At 38.8% G+C, this 22,685-nt stretch overlaps 2 pseudogenes; both read right to left on the bottom strand.

The window, feature by feature from the left end:
* Positions 1-1,079: 1,079 nt before the first annotated feature.
* Positions 1,080-20,039, bottom strand: LOC150004038 (large ribosomal subunit protein uL11 pseudogene; annotated as a pseudogene).
* Positions 20,040-20,150: 111 nt separating this feature from the next.
* On the bottom strand, positions 20,151-21,143 carry LOC150004037 (metalloendopeptidase OMA1, mitochondrial pseudogene; annotated as a pseudogene).
* Between the last annotated feature and the right edge of the window lie 1,542 nt (positions 21,144-22,685).

Raw genomic sequence — 22,685 nt, 5'->3', positions numbered from 1 at the left:
TCTGCCCTTCCTACCTGAGAAAGGAACCAGCAGAAGCTGCTTAATTTGGTCTTGCTTAGTTGTGAATTAGGTTTATATACATACCATTATATTTCTAACAGAGTGAGACTGGATGACCCATTACATTTAAATCTGGAAGAGGAATAATTACTCAACCTTTTTAGAACCCTAGACGCCTACAGCAAGTTGGGCACATTTTCCATTAACTTTAAGAGATGAGGAAATTGAGTCCCTGAAATAAATGAGTCATTTAAGGCTGCGTGTTGATTCTGGGGCTCAGCCCAGGCCAAGGTTAATCTTTCTGATTCCAGATTAAAGCATTGGAATAGTCCAACTTCTCTAACTAAGCCAAAGTGACACTGCTGGCTAATTTTATATTACATATTGAATGTCCACGTTATAGTGGCCATTGGGCGGATTGACACAAAGAAATTAGACAAGCTGTTAGAATATCCAATGACTAACCACTAAAATAGAATCAAGGAAAACAATATTAAAAATACCCAGAAATACACCATTTGGACTACATTTTAAAAGCATACTGTAGGCACATCTCAGAGAACCAAAATGGCAGCTCATGAAAAACATACTTCTTTGGACTTTAGCCATTGAGGGGAACCTGGGTTCCGAATGCAGTCGCTCTAAGCACAGTACGTTATTTTCTTCCTTGTTTCTAACCCTCTTCACCATCTGCTTAGTTTTATCAAAGGGAGCCTCCAGCAGCAAAATCAAGGGTGCAAATATGGCCTTCGATAATAAGTAAATGCCCAAATCATGCTTTCCAAATTACTTAGAAATGGTGAAGGCAAAGACAAGCTCTGTTTTACCAAAGGCAAGTAGTGCTTCAGCAAAATTTGTGATCTCTGCTAAGAATGTAACTTAATCATTAATGATCTGAAAGCTTGGCAGAGACTTTAATGATAGAATGCATGTGTTCTTGATGTTTATTTATGCAGATTTCAAAGGGTGTTTAAAATTATTATATAAGGGTTTTGATGTGCTTGAAACAAACAAACAAAACCAAGAACTTGGGTATTATATGAAGCCTATTATTATTATTATTAGTTGTCAAATGATCTTTAATTGAAATATTTTCCTTTGTAGTTATTAACTAGCCAGGCACCCCACTGCCCCACTGCTGATGTCATCTGTGATGTCATGAGGGTGGTGGCCATCAACATTGCAGCCCAAACACTGGGCAGTCCCCAAGAACTCTTTAATGATTCCAGAGAGTTCTCTAGCTAAAGATCGGTGCCACATCTGTCGGGCAATACAGACAATCTCATCAAAAGTGATATTTCCGCTGTGCTTAATGTTTTTTGTTTTTGTTTTGTCTTTGCTTCTTTCTGTCTCACGGTGGTTTTTCGAGGGCTTTGGTGATCGGAGCAGAGGCAGACATACTGCCTCAATCTGGGCCTGTCTGTCCTGAACGATCAGTTTCACTGCCATCCTCAGACCCTTCCATTCACTGGTTGCTCTGGCAATGTCATCACCAATCTTTTTTGGAGACAGGCCCAGAGGACTGATCTTGGGGGCCAGAGCAGACATGACACCAACTTCCCCACTGGTGCACCTCACATATATGACTTTGATCTGTTGGGGTCGAACTTCAGTGGCTTGTGGAAGCAGCTGGTGTCAGGTGAGCCCAGATTCTGCGTGGCCAAAGAAAGTTGTACCTTAGCCTCCTCTGAGCCAAAAGCTGAAAGACTCTCTTTGTTATTGAAGGGAAAGAGTGAGAGATTTAAGCTGGGGATAGTTTGCTTGACTCAGAAATGACATCAGATAACCCCAGTAAGAGTTATTCATGTTCCCAACTGAAATTATTTAAACACCTTAAAGGAGTGGAGTAGGGAAGGCAAGTGGTGAACAAATGTATAGTCAGGGCTTACTTTGTATTTATTTGAGGGTAGACTTCGTTTGTGCCCTTGAGAGCTTACAGCTGAAAGAGAAAGGTAGGCTCAGAAGGAGATATTTTGAATTACAGGTGAACATGGGGCTAACAGAGGTTTGCTGAGGTTGTTAATGAAACACAGAAGGGATGACATCACTTAGAGAAATCAGGGAACATTTCCTTGGGAGGCTATGTATTATCATGAGTTCACTAAGTTTTCCTCAAGCTGTTTTTATGTATGTGATAGAAAGTAAGTTGCAATGAAATCATAATGTTGATCAGTTTTTAGAACAGAAAAGAATCTCCAAAATCATATGTTGTCCTCAGATGCAGGGGAGCCAGGTCTATGAGCCCAAGAAAGTCAGTGACAATGGCCAAGACAAACTGAGCCATTACATGTCATGTGAGGTGCCAAACACGTTTTCACAGGTTCCTCAGGGAGGGTAGCCAAACTATCTGCTTAGCAATGCATTTTGTTGGATTCAATTTCCTTAACACTGTTATAGAAAGTCAGTGAAGCTAGTGAGGAGAGAATGATCTTTTCCCACAAGGGGTGGGCTTCCAATGTTTACTGGGGCATTTTGACTATTTTTTAAATGTGAAATTGTTTCTCTTGACCCTCAAGCATGTCTCTGTCTGCAGCCCTAAAAACTGACTTCACTCAATCTCATTTATTTAGGTTTCTGTTCAACTCTCCCAAGTCTATTGGTCAACAAATAACTTTTTGGCATGGAATAAAATTTCTCAAATGATCTTAATCTAGGTAGAAAGAAAAGCTTTGCATATTTGCTGAGGGTCAATTAAAATATATATATATACACACGTACATATATATTTTCTCCGTATACCAGTTCTCAGAGGATTATACAAATGTGTTTAGTATTCACATTCTAGAATATATCTCCTCTTTGTGGAAATAAAAGATTTCTTCAGCTCAAATGCCCAAGTAAAATAGCTTCGTCAGGAGTTGTACACTTAAATAGATCAGCCCACTTTGATGTTTAAGGAATGTCATTTTGGTGTTTTTGACTTTGGAAACAATTTTTTAAATCTTATTTTTTAATACATTGCATTAGTTTCATATTGTTGCCATAATGAATTACCAAAAACTTAATGGCTTAAATTAATTCAAAGTTTTTGTATAGTTCTGGAAGTCAGAGATCTGAAATGAGTCTTGCAGGCCTGAAATCAAGGTGTCTGAAGTGTGTTTCTTGCCTCCAGGGGAGAGCCACTGCCCTTGCTTGTTCAGCTTCCAGCCTGCATTGCTTGGCTCAGGCCCTTCAGTGCCCCAGCCTCTGTTTGAATGGCTATGTCCCCATATCTGACAGCACCTCTTGTTTTCCTTGTGATGAAAAGGAGTCCACCCAGATCATCTCCCCATCTCAATAGCCTAAAATTAATTGCATCTGCAATTTTTTTTTTTTGCCATGAAATATAAAATATTCACAGGTTTAGAGGATTAGAATGTGGCCTTCTTTGGGGATCTATTATTCAGACTATACTATACATCAATAAGTAAGAGAAAATAAAAATAAATAACTTTCAACAAAGCAATAACTTTGAAAGCAATAGCTATGAAGGATTCTTCTTTTTCTTTTTTTTTCCTAAAAAAAACGCCAACAAACCCAAAGGCATCAGAGTATCTTTATAACCAACGTAATATGAACATAATACAAATTAAATGTGGGATTTTAAACGTCTTCCAAAAAATTAAATGAACTTTTGCCAAGTAACTCATAGTTTCTACTTTCTACTGTGGTCAAGGACAAACAAAAAAGTCACTCTGCTATATGAGGACACTATTTAATATACACATTGAGAAGAGCTCATTTAAAACCCCATTAGCTGCCAAAATAAAATTGCAGTTTTAACCTACCAACCTGAAATTACCCAGAAATTTCAAAAGTAATTTAAAGCCATGAGCTGGGAGGGATTACAGGCCACATAACATCCTAAATGTGCGAGACAGATGCTTCTTTGTGCCAGAGGTCAGTGCTCAATCCTGCTCTTTGTGTTGTCAGCTGAGCCTGATAAAGAGAGGATGCTAGTGGGGTGGGGTGGGGATGAAATGGAAGGGGAAGATCTGATACTAAGATACACACACAAAAGGGGGAAAGGCAAATAAGAGGATCTCTAAAAGAAACCAAAGAGAAAGAGGAAGAGGAAGAAGTACAAAACAAAGCAAACTCCCAATCACTTTCTACAGGGCTAATTCCTGAGTATGTGAAAAGAGGTTAAGACACTGATATCTGGTGAGCATTCTACCAGCATTTGGCATGAATCCTGCATTATTTAATTTAATTCTTTTGGAAATCCTGTGGGGCAGAACGACTTATACTTCTTTTATAGATGAGGGTCCTAGAGAACAAAAATATATTTATGAGAGGAAGTTCACAGGGCAAAGTTGGCAGCAGAGAAAAAATGGTAAATTGGGTGTTTTGCTTCTAATGTCCCTGTATAGCATGCTATTTCCTGCTCCCTTATTCTAGAAAAAAAAAAAAAAAAAAACGCTTCTATATTATATTTCCTTTACACTAGAAGACACAACTAAGACAGCATTTTTCTCCAGGTAATTAAAATGAATTTTTAAGACTCTTGTTAGAGATGATATGGTGTTGGGTAGAAAAGATACATAATATAATAAGTAAAATATAATAAGCTGATTCTTGCCTCTATTCTCGAAACAAAAACAAGTATTCAAGAATAAAACAAATAAAAATTTCCTTCCAAGTGTTCTAGGATTGAGCACGGCACACAGAGTTCCTGCCCATGTGGTACCCGCTGTTTAAATGGGGAGTCAAGGCAAAAGATTATATTAAAGTTGATAGCAAAGATGGATGATTATTATGATAAGACCAGTCTGAGTTCTAGTGTGTATAGAGCAAAGGTGCCTGAATTAATTTCTAGAGCAGCAGGGATAGCTTTCCAGAAGAAACGGTGTTTGGACTGAGATCCAAAGGATAATTAAGAATTAACTAGGAGTAAAGATGAAGGATGCTCAGGGGATATTATCTAATTAATCTTTGTATTTCAAGCATCTCTGGTCTGGTGCCTGAAACAGTTGGGCATTCAATGAGTACGATATAAACTGATTTAAGAAGGAAATTGTAAATGATGAGTACAATTTGTGTTGGCCGTGAAGAGGGTATGTGACAAAACCCTGCGAGGATGCTGCAGCTGTGATAAAGGGAAATTCAGAGTTCTTCCCCATGCCCCGGTATAACAGAGACAGACAGGGCCTGCTGCAAAACACGGCAAAAACAAAACAAAACATTTTTTTCTCTTTTTAGGAGCATAAAGGAACTATAAACTTTGAGACACTACAGACCTTAGGCTCAATGAGACATATTTGACATACTTACCTTATATATTTGAAAATTTTAAATTCCCAGTGCACACCCGGCACGCAGGCAAGCGCTGAACTGCGGTTACTCAGGCTCTCCTGCGGAGGTGAAGCATCGCCCAGTGGAACTGCTGCGCCGACAGGAATGTCCTACAAACCTGCGCCATGCAATATGGAAGCCACTCGCCACATGGGGCTACTCAGCCCTCAAAAAGTGGCTGGTGCGAATGAGGAGCTGAATTTCTCCAGTGTTTTTTAAAATGTATACAAAAAGTGGCTTATTGAACCGCACCTATCGACAGTGTGAATGGACGAGAGAACATATTTTTTCTAGGGAGAGGCTTAGGTTAAAAATGTAAAAGCTACCAGATGAATCCATAGTTTTATTGTTAACATATTTGTTGTTGAGATCAAGAGAATGAAGCATCGTGTTCTTCTACAATGGATTCCAAAGCATCAAGGTCAAGGACAGATTATTACCTGGAAGACAAAGTGGATGCAGTTCTGGGGCAATTTAGGAGGCCTGAAACTTACCGCAGTGCAGGCAACGTGGGATCGTCTTGGATTACACTCCACAGAAACCCTCCACTTAGTATCAATACATTTTTGGCAAGTCTTTTAGTCTCTGTATCAGTGCCCTGACCTGAAAAATGGGAATATTATCAACCACAAAAAATAGCATGTGTTATTTGACTGGCTTAGTATCTGTTATGTATTAGGCCCTTAAGAGAAAGAAGTCGATTATCCTTTCCAGAAGTATCTAACGCATTTGGAAGAAGAAGAACTTGACCTTGGGGGCCCATTTCATATTAAGGATTCATTTACTGGTACTTTCTGACGAGTCAGTGAAACACAAAGAAGAGTGACTACTGAGATGCTGACTGTGAGGAAAGAATAAGGCAACTGGTTAATTTCACACTATCCCGAAGAGCCAAAATGGAACAATAACTGTATTTACCTATTACAGCTCATGACTGAAGTTAAGCCGTTGCTAATCCTTGGAGCTATTCAGACTTTCCAAGGGGGGGTGGGAGGCTCAAGGAAGAGAAAACCCACACAGCTCTCTCTAGGTAAATCTTTGCAATTGTTTACAAGGCAAAAAGAAATTCTCTATAGAAACCAAATATAAACAGCATATGCTATTAAACTCAAAACACATGAAAAAAACAAAAGAAAGTCACATATATTTTCTCAGTGCGACAGGGTCTGAGGCAAGTTTTGGGAGAAGTTGAATAAGGCCACAAAAAAGGCCTTAGCTTCTTTCAAGGATCATTAAAATAACCCCTTCTCCCCCCCCCACCCCCAAAAGGATTTTGTCTCTTTAATATGGATGCCTGTCAGAAGCCCACAGAATACATTAAATTTTCAGAGCACACATACATTGTCATGCGGTGGAAAGCAATTATAGCTGCATAATGTAAATTTATAGTTGGATAATGAAGATTTTTCCCACTGAACCTCTTCAAACAGATGGGTTTTTTTTTCCCTGAAGTTAATTTCACGTTAAAGATTTCATTATAATTTCATTAAAGAAGATAGTCAATATTGATTATTTTAGTATTAGTTCTTGTAAAAAAGTTAATTATCCCATACAGCAGTTTTTTTATTATTGCATGACAAATTAGCACAAACTTAGGGGTTTAAAACAACACCCATTTACTAGCTCACAATTCTGTAAGGTTTTCTGCTGGGGATCAAGGTTGAAGTCAAGAGGTTAGCTGACTGCATTGTCATCTAGAGCTTGGGGTCTACTTCCAAGCTCATTGCTGTTGTTGGCAGAATTTAGTTCCTTCCAGGGACTTAGGTCTCTGCTTACTTACTGTATGTCAGTTTGGGACCTCTCTCAGCTTTTTAAACTCACATTCCTTCTCATGTGGCTCCCTCTATCTTCATACCAACAATAGTTAGCCTAGTTCTTCTCAAGTTCTGAATCGTTCTGAATTCCTTTTTCTACCACCGGCCAGAGAAAACTCTCTCCTTCTAAAGAGAAGGGGGGCTGGGAGGGGAGAAGCAGGAAAAGAAGAGGAACAGTCTAGTCAAGGAACTAGTATAAATGACCTGTGGATATGGAGAACAGGGCGGGGACTTACTATGGGGGTGCAAGGCAGTGGAGAGCAATGGGGGGAAAATTGGGACAATGGTAAAAGAACAAAAATTAAAACAATTTTTTTAAAGATGTTTATAAACTGAAAAATAAATAAAGTGGTCCATATGATTAGATTGTACCCACCAAATAATCTTATCATAAGGAGAACTCTGCTATATAACATAATATAATCACCAGAAAGCTATCTTATATTTATAGTTTCCAGGGATCAAGGCAATAAATATTGGGGATCATTTCTGGAATTCTGCTTCCCATACCCTGGAACTCACAAGTCATCTTCTATTTAATTCAAGTAGTAATATCAGCAGCATTAAAATACTGTCTAAAGAGGCACTCTTTCATTTAAATAAGCATTGCTAATGTAACCCCTTTTCCTGTACCACGTCACTCCCAGAAAACAGATAGCTCTTTAGTTCTTCTTGTTCTAAATATATTAATTTAATCAAAATTTAATGGGCCACACTAGGAACCAAGACATGTGCTCAGTTCTCTGCTGCTTACTTGAAAATGACAAAGTCTGCTGCACATAAAGAAGTCGTATGTCAGTGCAGAAAATGGCATAAACCACTATGATAATATGATAATATGCCCTGGCTGGTTTAGCTCAGTGGATTGAGCGTCGGCCTGCGAGCTAAGTGTCGCTGGTTCGATCTTCCAGTCAGGGTACATCAGAGAAGGAAAACTCTGACTCCAAAAAACCTCCGCTGCCTTGCGGCATACCTCTTCAGGGGAAAGGCTAAGGGAGTAAACCCCGACAGAAAATCCGGAGCCGGAGTCCCTAAGGCGGTTTGACGTTGTAGTCAACACCGGCAACTCCTGCGGCGCACCTGAACCCAAGCTGTATCGACTCCGTCTTTCCCTTGGACCCTTCAGCTGCGAAGAGAGGGGGGGTCTGCTGCATGGGCAACAGCAGACCCTCCATATTACCCTGCCCAGGCTCTGTAGCTTCAGCGTCATCGCAAGATGTCGATTCAACACGGGAGGAGACAGATACCATGTCACTCCCGAGTCGGACTGCACAGCCATTCTTGGCGGTGCAGATAGACTCTGAAGAAGCTACACCATCGTCTCTCGAGACGGACGGCTGCCGACCGACTATGATAATATGAGGTAAGTGTGCTTAAGGTTTGCTCTTAGTAGGTGCGTACCTTTGATGCGATGTAATGGAGTATAAAAACCATGCATTTTGCAGAGCACAGAAGGGATTTATAGATGAGCTTCATCACTTATTCAACCTTCAGATTTTCATTTGCTTAACATTTTAGAGCCTCAGTGTATTCAGCTGTTTAGCGGAGATCACCAAACATACCTCATGTTTGCTGGAGAATTCTGACTAAAATAACATAAAAGCACACAAGTGACTCTTAGCACTTGTATATCTGTTTCTCTTGCAGAGAAGGGCTTTCTAACCTGCACCTCAATGTCAACCGCAGAAGTTCAGGCTGAAGATGAGCTGAACAAACAACGATATTTTCCCCAGAAACTGTCCTACCTGTTGGCCTCTCAAACTTCCATTTGTGGGATTTTGACTAAGATTTAATGAATGGTGTTCATACAAGATAATTAGAGTATAGGTACGGAACAATATATAGTTTTACTTTTTTGTCTTTCAGAAGCTTGGAGATTACTCACAGATAATAACCACTTAGCCTGTGCTGACAATTATCGTGAAATAACAATACACCAATTAACAACACAGATCCTAAGAGGGGACTTAAAAATGGTCTGTTCTTGTACCTCAAACTATCTCTCTAGAACTCTTATTTGTACTGTTGATTTGCTTATCAGGATTTTCTTTCTGGGCAGGTGTAGTTCACACCAGATGTCTGAATGACCTCAAGATTCTAAATTAATGGGGCCTGAAACAGTAAAATATTCAACAGTGTACATGTTCTTTCAAGTATTTTTCATGGGGAGTCTTTGTGAAACTGCAGAATTCATCCCACTGAAGTTGGGCTTAATTCTGAGAATTCTGAACTTCCTGTGTTTATAGTAAACATTGGGAATTTGAGAGTACTGAGCTCTTTGTCAATCTCATAATGAGGGATTTCAAAAAGGTGAACAGATCCAAACGTAAGATAAGGTTAAGAGAGTTGGATCGAATTTCCCAGTTGCCTAAACTTTGTCAATTTGTGAGATTTAACTATAAAGGTTATTCACAGTTAACCACAGTGGGAAGCTAATAGTAACTTGCTGGTCCTCAATTTAAAGAGAACCTCAATAATGAAAAAAATATATATTGATTTCAATGCTTCCTTTTTCATCCTTAATCATGTTTAAAAAAACATAGAATTTTACAAGCAGCATATACATGATCTATAAGCTCCACTCTTAGTCTTAAAAGTTCCCTACAACTTCACAGTACAGTAGTCCCCCCTTATCCACAGGGAGATACATTCCAAGACCCCCAGTGGGTGCCTGAAACCACAAATATACTGAACCCTACTATGCTTTTTCCATGATGGGCCCAAGCAGCAAATTTATATATCAGAGTCAATCAGACAATCAACCAATGCATATTTATGACTTATTTTTATATGACCCAAATTACTGATACATTTCTGAGTTTAAAATGGAAAAATATATATATATGAGAAATGTTAACTTTGATTGTAAGCCTCAGAGGTATGTTGTCTTAGTTGAGGCTGAATTTTAGAGACAAATGCCCAGATTCAAGCAATACTGTTTTCAGGGACTGAACATATCAGTTGTGGCTTTTACATGGGCCGAAAGCATCCTCCTTGCTTTTCTCTCATGAATTATGACCACTTCACCGAGAAGCAGAGCATTTCCCATAAATGTCAGTACTAGCAATTATAAGTACAAAATGGTAAATTTGTAAAATAATTTAGGAAGACAATGTATCACATAACAATGAAGAAGTACTAGGTAATTTATCTGTGATATGACTATTTCGCAATACCACAGATTGTCAGGACAAATGTAGATGGGCAGCATATGTTTATATCCATAAAACGAGTTCTCTAGTAGACTTCACATTAACTGTAATTACATAATTAAGTGATTTTCTTAAAAAAAAAAAAAAGTCACAGCATCACTCCTCATCCTAAAACCCTGCAATTTGAACTCTGTATTTTTAAACAATATCTCATAGCTTTCTATACTTCAGGAAAAAAATCAATTATTTATAATTACTCACAAAGTTACAACAATCCTTTAGGGTAACTATAATTAATCTCTATTTTAAAGCTTAATCATGAAAGGCTCATAATTCAAAGAGGTCTGTTTTATATTTCAGCCTTCTCTCTTTCCACTGCACCAGCTAGAACATGGCAATATTAAGTTATTAAGCTACTCATAAATTAAGATCTCACAGTTTTCAAAATTAAAAACCATGCAAATACATACTGCACACAAATCTTATTTTAGTCTCTTGAAGAAAGTGGTTCTTAAAGTAATTCCTAAATTGTATATTTTATGTTATGATTGATTAAACATTCATCCACTAAAGACTGTGATCTTGGTAAGTGGTCATACATTACCAGGAGTGTGATAACACATTCTGATTAGAATTTTTTAAATTTTTTTCTTAATTTTTAATTTTAACTGTCAATCTAACAATCTTTCAGTTACTAAGAGGCACTGAGAATTTAAAGCTACATTAACAAGAGCAGGAACATCAGTCTGAAAGTGTGTATTATCCTTTGAAATGAGACAAACAAATAACGATGTCTTTATCAAAGTTCCTGTGTCTTCAAAGGGCCCTTTTGTCGCCCAAGAACAGGAGATGAATCTTGTGGTTGCAGAGACGGCATAGATGTGTGGGAGTGGGTCATTGACTCCAGAGAGCAGAGCAATCATGGTAGAGAAAGAGCCTCTTCATCTTTAAGTGGTTGGCATCTTGTCAATCCAGGTTAAGCCTAGCTTGTGAGAAGCTTCAAATGCGTAAACAGAAAGAAGTGGCCTTGTTTTTTGGTGGGTAGCTGTCTCCCAAGCAAAATAACTTCCCCACAGGGTTAGGTGGTATAGAGGGTTGTGCCATGGACTTGGGACATCAAGAATTTCCATTTAAAAATACTTTTTATATTTATGATGTTTATAAAACAAGTTACCATAGTTTTGAAGCATTTACATAAGCATTATTATGCAGCTTGTTGTGATTGAGCATTGTGGGAGAGGGGTTGTGGCTGTTCCTCTCTTAACTCAGCCCAACTTCCCATTATTTATTTTTGAAAATGCCCTAAGGACTTTCTCGTCATTAAATATTATTGAAACCCCATGTAAAATAACTGGAACGTTTGTATTCAGTTTCCCTATGGATTATGCCAGCGTTTCCAAAATAATGCCGAATATATTTGGCTAGCTTGTTTTTCACTTTGTGAACCTAAGATTAAACGAACCAACAAAAGTTAACAGTTTTCATAAACAATATATAAACCTAGTAGACATCTGCTTTGCCTCTTAAGCCACTAATAAGGAAGAGATATGGAACCAAGAGCCCCCAAAATGGATCTTCTGTAAAAGCAAGCAAAATACTCATCTAGCAAGTATAGAATGATCACAGTCATGAAAGCACTTGTAAAACAACACAGCGTGATGAGTAAGGCTTGTCCTTGGGGTCAGAGAGATGGTCCGGAACTGCTCTCACTTTTGCTTTCTAAGCTTCACTTTTTTTTTTGTTTTTTGTTTTTTTTTTTTACAAGTATAAAAAGGGAATCATGACAATTCTCATTCATTCAATTCCATGTGTTGAGTGACTGTTATGAGCTACATACTCTTTTGGTGCTGAGGAACTAGCACTGAAGAAGAGACCAGGAATCTCTGCCCTTGTGGAAACTGGGTTTTAGTTGGGGTGAAAAAAATAGGGACATAATAAATAAATGCGTAGTGACATGAAAGATGAAGAAGAGCAAGATTGTAAGGAAAGAGTCCTAGGGGAAGATATTTTAAGTAGTGTGGTTCGAAAGAGCCTTACTCTTACAGGAACATTTGAACAACTATTTTAAAGATGAGGGAGTGAATATACCTTTTCTAGATGAAGATATTCCAGGGAGAGAGAATGTGGGTCCCTGTTTTTGGCCGCTCTGAGCTGCTGTTCTCCAAGATAACAATGCTTTGCTTGCAAATGCAATGTCCCATTAGGACCAACTTGGAAGTAAGCCTTAGCAAACCTGGGTTCAAGGTTGTCTTTCCAACAGGGAATGGAGGTAGGGACTTTTTTATGTGGGAGATAGGAGGTTGGTGTTAGAAGAAAAAATCATGGCACGTGACCAATACATCCACCGTGTGCATCATAACAGAGAAACAGTTTAGAAATATTATTTCAGAAATGGAGAAATTGGATTTGGATATTTATGGATTGGCAATTCGCCTAATGGATAAATCAGGCATGAGAACAGGAGAAAGAAGAAAAAAATCCAAAACTCAGTAATGCTGTTCTGAATGAAATGTTTAAAATGAAACAGAATCTCAGACCTCAGGTGCTAGTGATTCTTTTTCCAGGTTTTCTGCCACACAAGTGATTTTTTTTTTTTTTTGATTCTCCATAAAAAGCCATGCTAAAAGAGGCCACATACTAGAAAGTCTAGTTAATTACTCAGTTGAGTCTTAAATCAATTACTTAATATGCTTATATGATCTAGTCATATTTTATTTTTTGCCTTCATTTTTGATAGGAGAAGCTTATGAAATGCCCCTGACTTACATATAAGCATCCAATAAACTTGTTTGGCTATCTCTCCATTGGTTATTTAATGGGAACCTTCTATGAATCATTTTGTAAAACAAATCAGTCTCAAGTCCTCTGAGTGCTTAGATATTTATATATTGGATTTTTCAGTATGGGGAACACCTGTTTCTCCAGCAGGAAGGGCAACTCAGTGCTGCAGAGTAAGAAAATCACTTTATTTTTTTTCTTCACTCCCTCCTGCCAAGGCTAGTTCTTGTGTGGCCCAGTGAGGAGCTAAGTTGAAACAACTATTGGAATACATGGCACCCATCACTGCGGAAGTGAGTGGGGGTTGACCAGCTGACTGCTCTGTTCCAGCATTCTCATAGAGCCACTCTGGTGAACGGAGAGGGAAGGGAAGCTGTCCAAGTTGAACAGCTCATGTTCATGACCTTGGGAACACAGAGAAGCCTCTTCCACCTCTCTCTCTGTCCCACATGAATCCACATATATGTGGATTTTGCTTCCTGCTTCGTCATGGATTTCTCTTCCACCTGTCCCCAGGATTATTTTTTCCTCCAGAGTGTAACTACTTGATCCTCTCCTTCTCAAGCTTAGCCAAACTCACTTTCCCCATGCAAGCTAAATTTGAGGGAGGCTCTCCTTGTCTTACAAATATAACAGAAGCAAAGCAGAAGCCACATTCAAATTTGCACCGGACCATTTGTTGGCCCACACATGTAGCTCCCTGTGAATTCACGCTTAACACATATCTGGCCACTTTTAACAGCAGATGGACTATAAATACCATATCAGTCTGGAAAACTCAGACTTATACGAGTTACTATACAGAGTGTTGGGCTGATGCCACATCCATCCATCCATCCACCCTCTTTACTTTTTGGTCTTAAATGAGCCAAATTTCATCCACTGACCTGGTCTCCAAGATATTACTCCAATTTACACTTATTTATAATTTCAGGTTATAAGACTAATGCATGAGTGCAATTCTTAAATCTGACAGCTATGGTTAGAAGACTTTGTCTGTACTTGCTGTAGCCAGGGAAATGACATAGGATGCTAATGCCTTAATTTCACCTGCCAGAAAGATCATCTGATAACAATAGTTTGCTGGGAATTTGAGAGAACGACGGCTGTGAACTCCACAGAGAACAAATTTCGCATATTCACATACAAGAGTTAACTACATAAGCAATACATATAGTATAAATTCTACTTTCAATCCATCAGAAGATGTTTCAAAACTAAAAATTAAGTCAAATCCCTGAACAATTTTGAGTGGCCATGGTGTGCTTTCATTTTCCTTCCTGTCCTGTTTGTGCTTATATGTATGCGTTTGATCTTTGAGATGTGTTGTCTACTGAGAAATTTACAAATCCACTGTGAAAATTAGGCAAAGCAGTGTTAAAAGTGTGACTAGTGCCAGGAACAGTGATTTGATTAAGAAAAAATTCAAGAAACACAAGAGAGAAAAAGAGAAGACAAAAATGGTAGGCTCTCCATTTTTCTCTGCCTCTCTAGTTAGAGGAAGCAAGTATTTTCCCAGAGCGACATTCACCAGAGGAAAGAACACTTTTCAATTATGTCATTAATCTTTTTTCGTAAGTCTACTCATCACTTGGCTTTGTTTATATGCATATGTGCATGCGTTTTCTCTTTTGAGCAAATTCAGCTTAGTAAGTAAGGGACTAGAAGGAAGCAGTCACCCTGCCTGTGAAGGGGCAGAGCAGGCTTAATGGAGTAGGTGATGCTTGGGTTGGCTGCCAAGACACGATGCCTCCAGTCGGATAAAAATGGGGAGAGGTATTCAGGCAGAAGGACCAGAGATCGTGTAGGCACAAGGAGTGAAGTTTCTAGGCTTGTTTAAAAAAAACACGTAAACAGAGCCTTAAAATAAGGTTTTTAACTTGGCAGTGATGAGAGGAATAACTTTCTATCTTAATTTTGATTTCACCAGAAGAAGCTCATGAGGCAAAGAAAACAGTGTACACCGTTTGTGTGGCCAGTGACCCCAGGAAACACATTTAGGGGAATATGGGAGTAAAGAAGGAAGGGGGAAAAGGCATAAAAAAAGGTGAGCTATGTAGTCATTTATCACCGTGGACAACTGGAATTTCCAATCGTGTTGGTACACTTAAGAGGAATAAGTAGAATATACTTCAGAGGTTGCCCAGGGCTAAGCAAGCCAGGACATGAATCAACTAATCCCCTTTTCGTTGTTGGAGAAAAGCGCTAGCTCTGGCGCTTCTGCCTTGTGTTGTGCACGGGTCAAGTATTCTGCAGCAGTGAAAAGCAGCCCTTGGTCAGAGTCAGGGGGCTGTGTAGTAAGCAGCTTCCTGCGTTTGGAAGTAAGTCTGACGTGATATGAGGGGGGCACTTTATGGTTTCTGTCTAGCCTTCTTTCTTACTATCTTAGGGTTATGCTCCTACTCCTTCTGCCTTCTCCTCCCAGTGCTAGCTCTCCGCATTGTTTAGAAATGCCTCTATCAGGGTTCAGGACTGCACTAGGGGCGGATGCAGAGATGTCTTTCTGAGGAAGAGATGGAGAAAACAAGAGTCCAATCAACTCTAAACAGCCCAGACCGCAAATTGCTTTGGTTTTAAATCCTTCTACCTGATTGACCCAAAGATCTGTAGGGAGTTGAAGTAATAAAATAAATGGTGAATTAGAAGCGCATAGAATAAGCTCCTCTTTTATGAAAGACCCCAGAGACTCAGAACTTCCTTTTGATATCATTTTTGACAGTCCCCTTTGAAACAACCTCTCTGGTCAAAACGCAGAAGCCCAGGTGTATGGCCTTGCAAAGAACACGGTATTTTATACCATTGTTAGATTTTTTTAAATGGAAATGAGAATTTACATTGACTTCGTCATTCTTTTTCTAGTTAAAGTGGGGTTGGAAGATCAAGAGTCTCTGTCTTCCTATCTCTTGAACTGGTGTTGAGGGACATTTTACTAAAAAGCTCAGGAAGCTCTGGCTGCTGGTTACTTCAAGACATCGTCATCTCAAACACATTCCAAGTTGACAATTTATTACTGAAGTAGACAGAGATTTAGGGGTCTGAGTTCAAGTCATGAGTTGACTTCACTTCATCATCTGCAAGTCAAGTTATTTATCTATAAGTGGGAATAAGGGTAACACAGGTTACTTGAAAACACGAAATGAAGTGTTCTATGTGTGTACAAAAACACGGGTGTGTGTTTACATACCTTTTTGCAGCTCTACCTTTAATGCAAGCACTGGCTTTGTTTACCTTAAGTAAGTGATTTAACCTCACAGCTACTGAATCTGCAAAATGGACTGGATTAGATCAGCGGTTCTAAACTAGGAAAACGCATCACTTGTCATTGTCTAAAGACTGTTTCGTTTGCCACCACTGGAGGGGGTGAGCCATTGGTACGGAGTGGATGGAGGGCAGAGATATTGCTAAACATCCTACAATGCATAGGACAGCCCTTCACAAAAAAAGACCTATTCAGGATAAAATCTCAATAGTGCCAAGGTAGAAAAATCCTGGATTTGATGATCATTGAAAATGTGTATTAATATTAAAACTTTTTTTTCCCCCTTGCTGAGGTGTTATGGCTTCAATAAGTTACAGATACGTGTTGAGTACAAATGGTTTCCCGTTATGGTTGAAGAAAATATAAAATCTTGGCCATGGCCTAAAAAGCTCCGTGCAATCTGACCTTGGCCTGCTTCTCTCGCCTCATCTCAAGCTGCTCTCACCTGCGCTTACTCTGGGTTTTTGGCCTTCCTGGCCTCCCTGCTGTCCCTGCCACTAAGCAAACCCCTTGGGAATTTGGACGTTAACTACATTACAAATCTTCTGCCCAACTGTCTGTTTGTCCAGCTCTTTCATTGTAGTCCATCTCTTCTCAGATCTCATTTTATCAGAGAGAAGTTCGCCAACCTCTGACCTGAAACACCACCATGCTTCATGTTTATCTCCTTATGTCTCGGTCACTTTATTTTTGTTCACAGATTTGTCCCTAGTGCCTGGCATAGAGAAAAGACTCAAGAAACTTGTGGCACATGAATAAATAACTTGGGGGGGGGGTTTCCTATGTCAGACATTTCTTTAATGGTCCCTAATATGTTAATACTTTTCCACTTTTAAATAGCAGTTGTAATTTTGTGATTGTAACGTGGAAGATGAGGGACATTTTAATACAAATAAAATTTAAAGGAAACAAAAGAGCTTATGAGGATTAAAAAGGTTGTAGGTTTTCTTCTCATGGAGAAAAAAAGATTACAGTTCTTTTTGTGTAATTTTTATATCTGCAAGGAAAAGATCTTTTCATTAGGGAGATAGAAATTTATAGGAAAAGGCTAATGGCTGTGTTTATTTGGAGGATTAGTGGTTGAAAGAATGATAGTCTTTTGTTGGTTTATTTTGTTTGTTTTATTTGGTTTTGGTTGGTCTCAGAGTGCAGGTCACTTTCTCCCTCCCTCCCTGTCTCTCCAGCACAGTATGGAGGGTGCCCCTGACTCTGAAGGAGGGCTGGGCTAGACAATAATTCTGCATGTGTTAAGTCCTTGTCCCTAAGGCAAGGATTTGACAGGTTTTATAGGAATTTAACCATCTTCCAAATCAGTATGATTAATTTGGTGTTTTATTTGCCTGCTTTATATACGTGAGCACAATGGGAGCTGCTGATTAAGACACACAAAATTCCTAAATGCTTGGTTAATAAAACAGCCCTAAATTATACTAAAAATAAATAACCCCACTTTCCCCCCAGTTTTACTGAGCGATAATTGCCATCTGTCACTGTGTAAATTTCAGTCATACAGTCCCATGCTTTGACTTACCCATATTGTGCAATGGTTATTGTAATAAATAAATTTAATTCGCATCTGTCATCTCATAAAGATCCAATGAAAAGAAAAAGAAAAAAAGGAAAACAATTTTTCCTTATGATGAGAACTCTTAGGATTTACTCTCTTAACAACCTTTGTATATATCATACAGCAGTGGAAACTATAGTCATCATGTTGTACAGTCCCTCCTTAATGTTTATCTTCTAACTGGAATTTTTTTTTTTTTTTTACCACCTTCTTCTAATATTCCCTCCCCACGTCCCACCTCCACACACCTTGGATGACTACAAGTTTGATCTCTTTTTCTACCAGTTTTTATTTTTAAAGAATTTTTTGTGGAGATTTTGTATAGCCTCTGGGGTTATAACTTTGAATTTCGTATGCCCAAAATGTCCAACTGCTTTTAATCCTATATGAAAACATATACAAAAGTACTCTTATAGACGTAAAGAACTAATACTTATCCAGTTTATTTCTCCAGATGAAGCCCGGTCTACATTTAATTGTAGTAATACCCTTTTTTATTTTGAGATCTCCTGGCTTGGTTATGTTTCTAGCCTGGCAGAAAGAGACACTAATTAACTTCCTATAAAACTTCCTTTAAACTCAACAATAAGAAAGTGGACAAAGATCTGAAGTTATTTCACTAAGGAAGATACGTAGATGGCAAATAAGCACATGAAAAGATTCTTCAAATCATACGTTGTCAAGGAATTGCAAATTAAACGATAACGGGACCGCACACGCCTATCAGAACGGCCAAAATCTAGAACTATGACCACAACAAATGCTACAGAGGAGGTGCAGCTGCAGGGACTCTCATTCATTTCTGGTGGGAATGCAAAACGGTGCAGCCACGCTGGCAGACAGTCTGGCACTTTACTAGAAAGTTAAACACTCTTAAATCATACCACTCAGCAATTGCCCTCTTTAGTATTTCATCTGATGAGTTGAAAAGTGTGTCCATACGGAAACCTGCATACGCATGTTTGTTGCAATCGATGAATGTCAACATTATTATCGAACAAAATCCATAGTTTGCGTTAGGATGCACTCGTGGTGTTGTACAGCCTCTGTTGGGGCACATGTATGATGACATGTACCTATATGACATTGCAGTGTCATATAGAATAGTTTCCCTGTCCAGAAAGTCCTCTGGGCTCTATTTACCTCTTCATCCCCCCCCCCCCCCCCCCCAGCGACCATCGCTCTTTTTACTGTCTCCATACTTTGGCGTTTCCCAGCATGCCATGTAGTTGGAATCGTGTGGTATGTGTACCCCCTTCAGATTGGCTTTTGCCATTTCATGATACGCATTTAAGTTTTTCCGTGTCTTTGCATGGCTCGAAAGCTCACTTATTTTTATTGCTAAATAATATTCCATTGTCTGGACATAAAGATTATTTATGCATTCACTTCCTGAAGGGCATCTTGATTGCCTCCATATTTTGGCAGTTGCGAATAAAGCTGCAATAAGCATTTGCGTGCAGGTTTCTCTGTGGACACATTTTCAACTCATTTGATGAAGTACTAAAGAGGGCAATTGCTAGATAGTATGATTTAAGAGTTTGTTTAACTTTGTAATAAAGTGCCAAACTAGTGCGAACCTCAACCTGTTCTAAAAAAAGAAGGTCAATTTCAAAAGTTACACATAAAAAAATACAGAAAGGTGTAGAAATGGTGTTTCCCTTCCTCCCCCTCTTTGCACAGCATTTGGGAGCGAAGAGCTGCCGCCCACTGAAAAGTAATGCAAAAGGAATTTGGCAAACAAAAGACATAAGGAAAAACAGGTTCTGGTAAAAACTCCAATTAAATGATAAATATGGTCTCTTGAAGTAGTATGTTTTCACTGAGGTGGTCTGGTAATTGATTAAAAGCCTTAATTTTGAATGCTTTCTTAAATATCAAGCCAATACCCCAAGGTATTTTTAGCTTTCCCTCCATTCTCATGCCAGATATATGGCATATTTTACATGGGGGCTGTAGACTGACTTGCTTGATTTTTACGGCCACTGGGAAACTTTCTGCAAGGATGAATTACTTTCTGGCTCACTTTATCCCACAGGCTGAGGGTCATGATCTGCACACACTAGGAATACAGTTAGGGATTGTTTTTAAAAATGTGTAATACAAATTTATTTTTTAAATAGATAAAATACATCAATGTTGTTTGAAAAATAAATACCTGGTAGGAGAATTTAGACAATACCTGTAACATCCATGATTTGACCTGGATATTTATTTTTGTTTTCATTTCTAACATTATTTTTTAAGAAGTAACAAAAAATGATCAAGATTGCTGCATTCTTCATATGTCCTATGTCTCATCAATTTTAATTCAACCGCAAGTTGTTTTCCTCAACTGTATATGCTGATGACATTGTTTCCTGTTCCTGAATGGGAAGAGTATCCCTTTTCTGTTTTTTAACAGTGATACATCATCTTCCTCTCTCTAATTCTTCAAGAAAACGTTTCATAGTGAGTTGAAATGGTAATCAAGGGTCTAGTTCCAAAAGCGGTGGGCAATCGCAGCTCCGTCTAATTTTGAGAGCTTGAGGGGTAAGCGATCCAAGTGCTCAGCTCAATTTCCATGAGAAGGGTGTGTGAATATCCATTCTGGCAACTTGCAACGACCATGGACGCTCTCTGCAATTTTCTGCCTGCTGCCAAAACACTGAACTGGCTCAGAGGTGCACACAAGCCTTTGCAGCAAGCTGTAGTCCAAGTTTGTCAGCTCCAGTCTCCAGTGTTCTACTGTATGGTTCAGCAAGCATACACTGCTGACATTTAGGCTGTATTTGCTGCCCCAAAAGTTCCTACCTTTCTTGAGGACAAGTGGCCCAAATCATTGTGGAAAAATGAAAAGTCAGACCTAGGAAATTCAATAAATGAACCAAGCTAGGCTTTTCTGCACCAGGCCCAAGAAGTGCCTGTGCTGTTTCACGGCATCGAGGAAGGGAAGTAGACGTATATCAGTTACACTATTTAAAAGCCCAGGGAAGATAAACACGTCTATTTGGAAGCATCAAACATTTATATTTGGAGAATCAACCACATGAATAACCCAACTGCTCTCAGAGATTCCTGGGATAGATTTCCTATATTCAATTGGATGACAAACCCCTTCTTTAGCAGTCAAGTATTGGGCATATCTCTCTCAGTTAGCATTTCATATTTCAATTCTCCCATCCATACTTCATATTCCAGTTCTGATAAAAGTCTGAAATGTTCTTCCCCCAATAACAGTAGCTCTCTCCTTCTGCGCCCGGACTCCCTTCCAGGTGAGTGAAATAGAATATTGTATGTAGCCATCCTGAGCTACTCATACCATGGACTGGCTTCCATGTGTTTGTTCTTTCTTTCATTCCCTTTAAATAGTTCCTTTTTCAATGGTAATGGGGAAAAATGCAATAATAATAATTTTTAAAAAACCACTTTGTTCAGAAAATCACAACTATCAGCATGTGAAATCCCTGAGCAGTAGCAGAACGGGGGTGAAGGCAATAGATACATGAATAAATAGATAGTTCCTTTTCATTAGGGGAAACTGCCTGCACCATTTTCTTATGCCCCTGACCACAGTGACTTGCTTTAAAAATTATCAAGAGAATAAATGAAGCAGCTTGAAATTGTGAAGTATGCAAACCCCCGAAAGGGCAGGAATGACTCAACTTTTTAAATCAGTAGCCATCTTTTTAAAAAGAGTTATTTCATGCAGTACATTTTTGGGTAATTGTCTACATTTTCTTATTTTTGGTACTCACGAGGCATCTTGTTCTTTTGTTATTAAAAGTCCTATAGAAATGGAAGTTTCCAGGCAGAAAAGCTGACCCATCACCTTGATTTACCTACTCGGGGCTACTTGCTTGTTTGTTTTATATGCTGTATGGTTGGTTTGTACTTGATAGTCTAGTGAGGATAGAGCTAGTGTGTTACTTTGTTCTCTAGTTGGCCGGTGAATTAACTTGGAATAAAATATAATTTCTAGTAGCAGCTACAGTCCAGAGATGAAGCTCATCTTTCTTTTGCTTAATTATCTTAGTGTTGGCAAAAGCAAAGATAACTTTTCTCAATTCGCGATTGTGTGTTCATGTGCTTACCTTTCTGAGTGAGTTAGTAAGCTTTGCCATTGCCTATATCTTTTCCTCCCCCACTAAAAGCTCAATGAGAAAAGGGATTTTGGTTTGATTACCATTAGTCATACTAACACCAAGTATAATATCTGCAAATAATAGATGCACAGTAAATATGTTGAAGGAAAAAGAAAAAATGCATGAGCAAGCACAGTTGTTTTTAAATGTCCAGTAGAGCACTATGGTGTGATTAATTAGGCTTGAGCTGGAAACCAAATACTTAGGTTCAAGGCCCAAGTCCATCCACTTTTATTATCTACCCTTTCATAAATCTGAAAAGTTCTGAGACTCAATTTCCCTATCTGAAAAATGAGCAGAAATCAATCTGATCTGCCATTTGAAGACTCGAGAGGCTTTACCCAGATTAATTCAGATAAAGGCACTTTGAGTTTTAAGCGCTGTATAAATGCATGATCAGACATGGCATGTTACCCTGACATTGATCAGAAAAATGATTTATAAAGTGAGCAGGGAGTGTAAGAAGTTGGAGGATGCTTAGTATGCCAGAATTCTCGGGAAGTGCGACACATAGTTGGAAGAAACATTTGATAAACTGCTGGTGAGTGAGACCCTTACTATTTCTAGCCCCAGAGGCATGCTCCCCTTTCAAATGATGCTCAATGAAACTCTTCTCTAAGACGGAGGTCTGAGCTTACCCGAAGACTTTTAGGCTACAGAGCAGCAGAGAATTATGAAACCAGAGGTACGTTGCTCGAGGCACAAAGGATGAGGTGT

Source organism: Furipterus horrens, unplaced genomic scaffold (assembly GCF_987537825.1).
Source record: "Furipterus horrens unplaced genomic scaffold, mFurHor1.1.pri manual_scaffold_7, whole genome shotgun sequence".
Taxonomy (NCBI): Eukaryota; Metazoa; Chordata; class Mammalia; order Chiroptera; family Furipteridae; genus Furipterus; species Furipterus horrens.
Note: the sequence above shows the minus strand (reverse complement) of the source record. Positions and strands in the feature narration are given on the sequence as shown.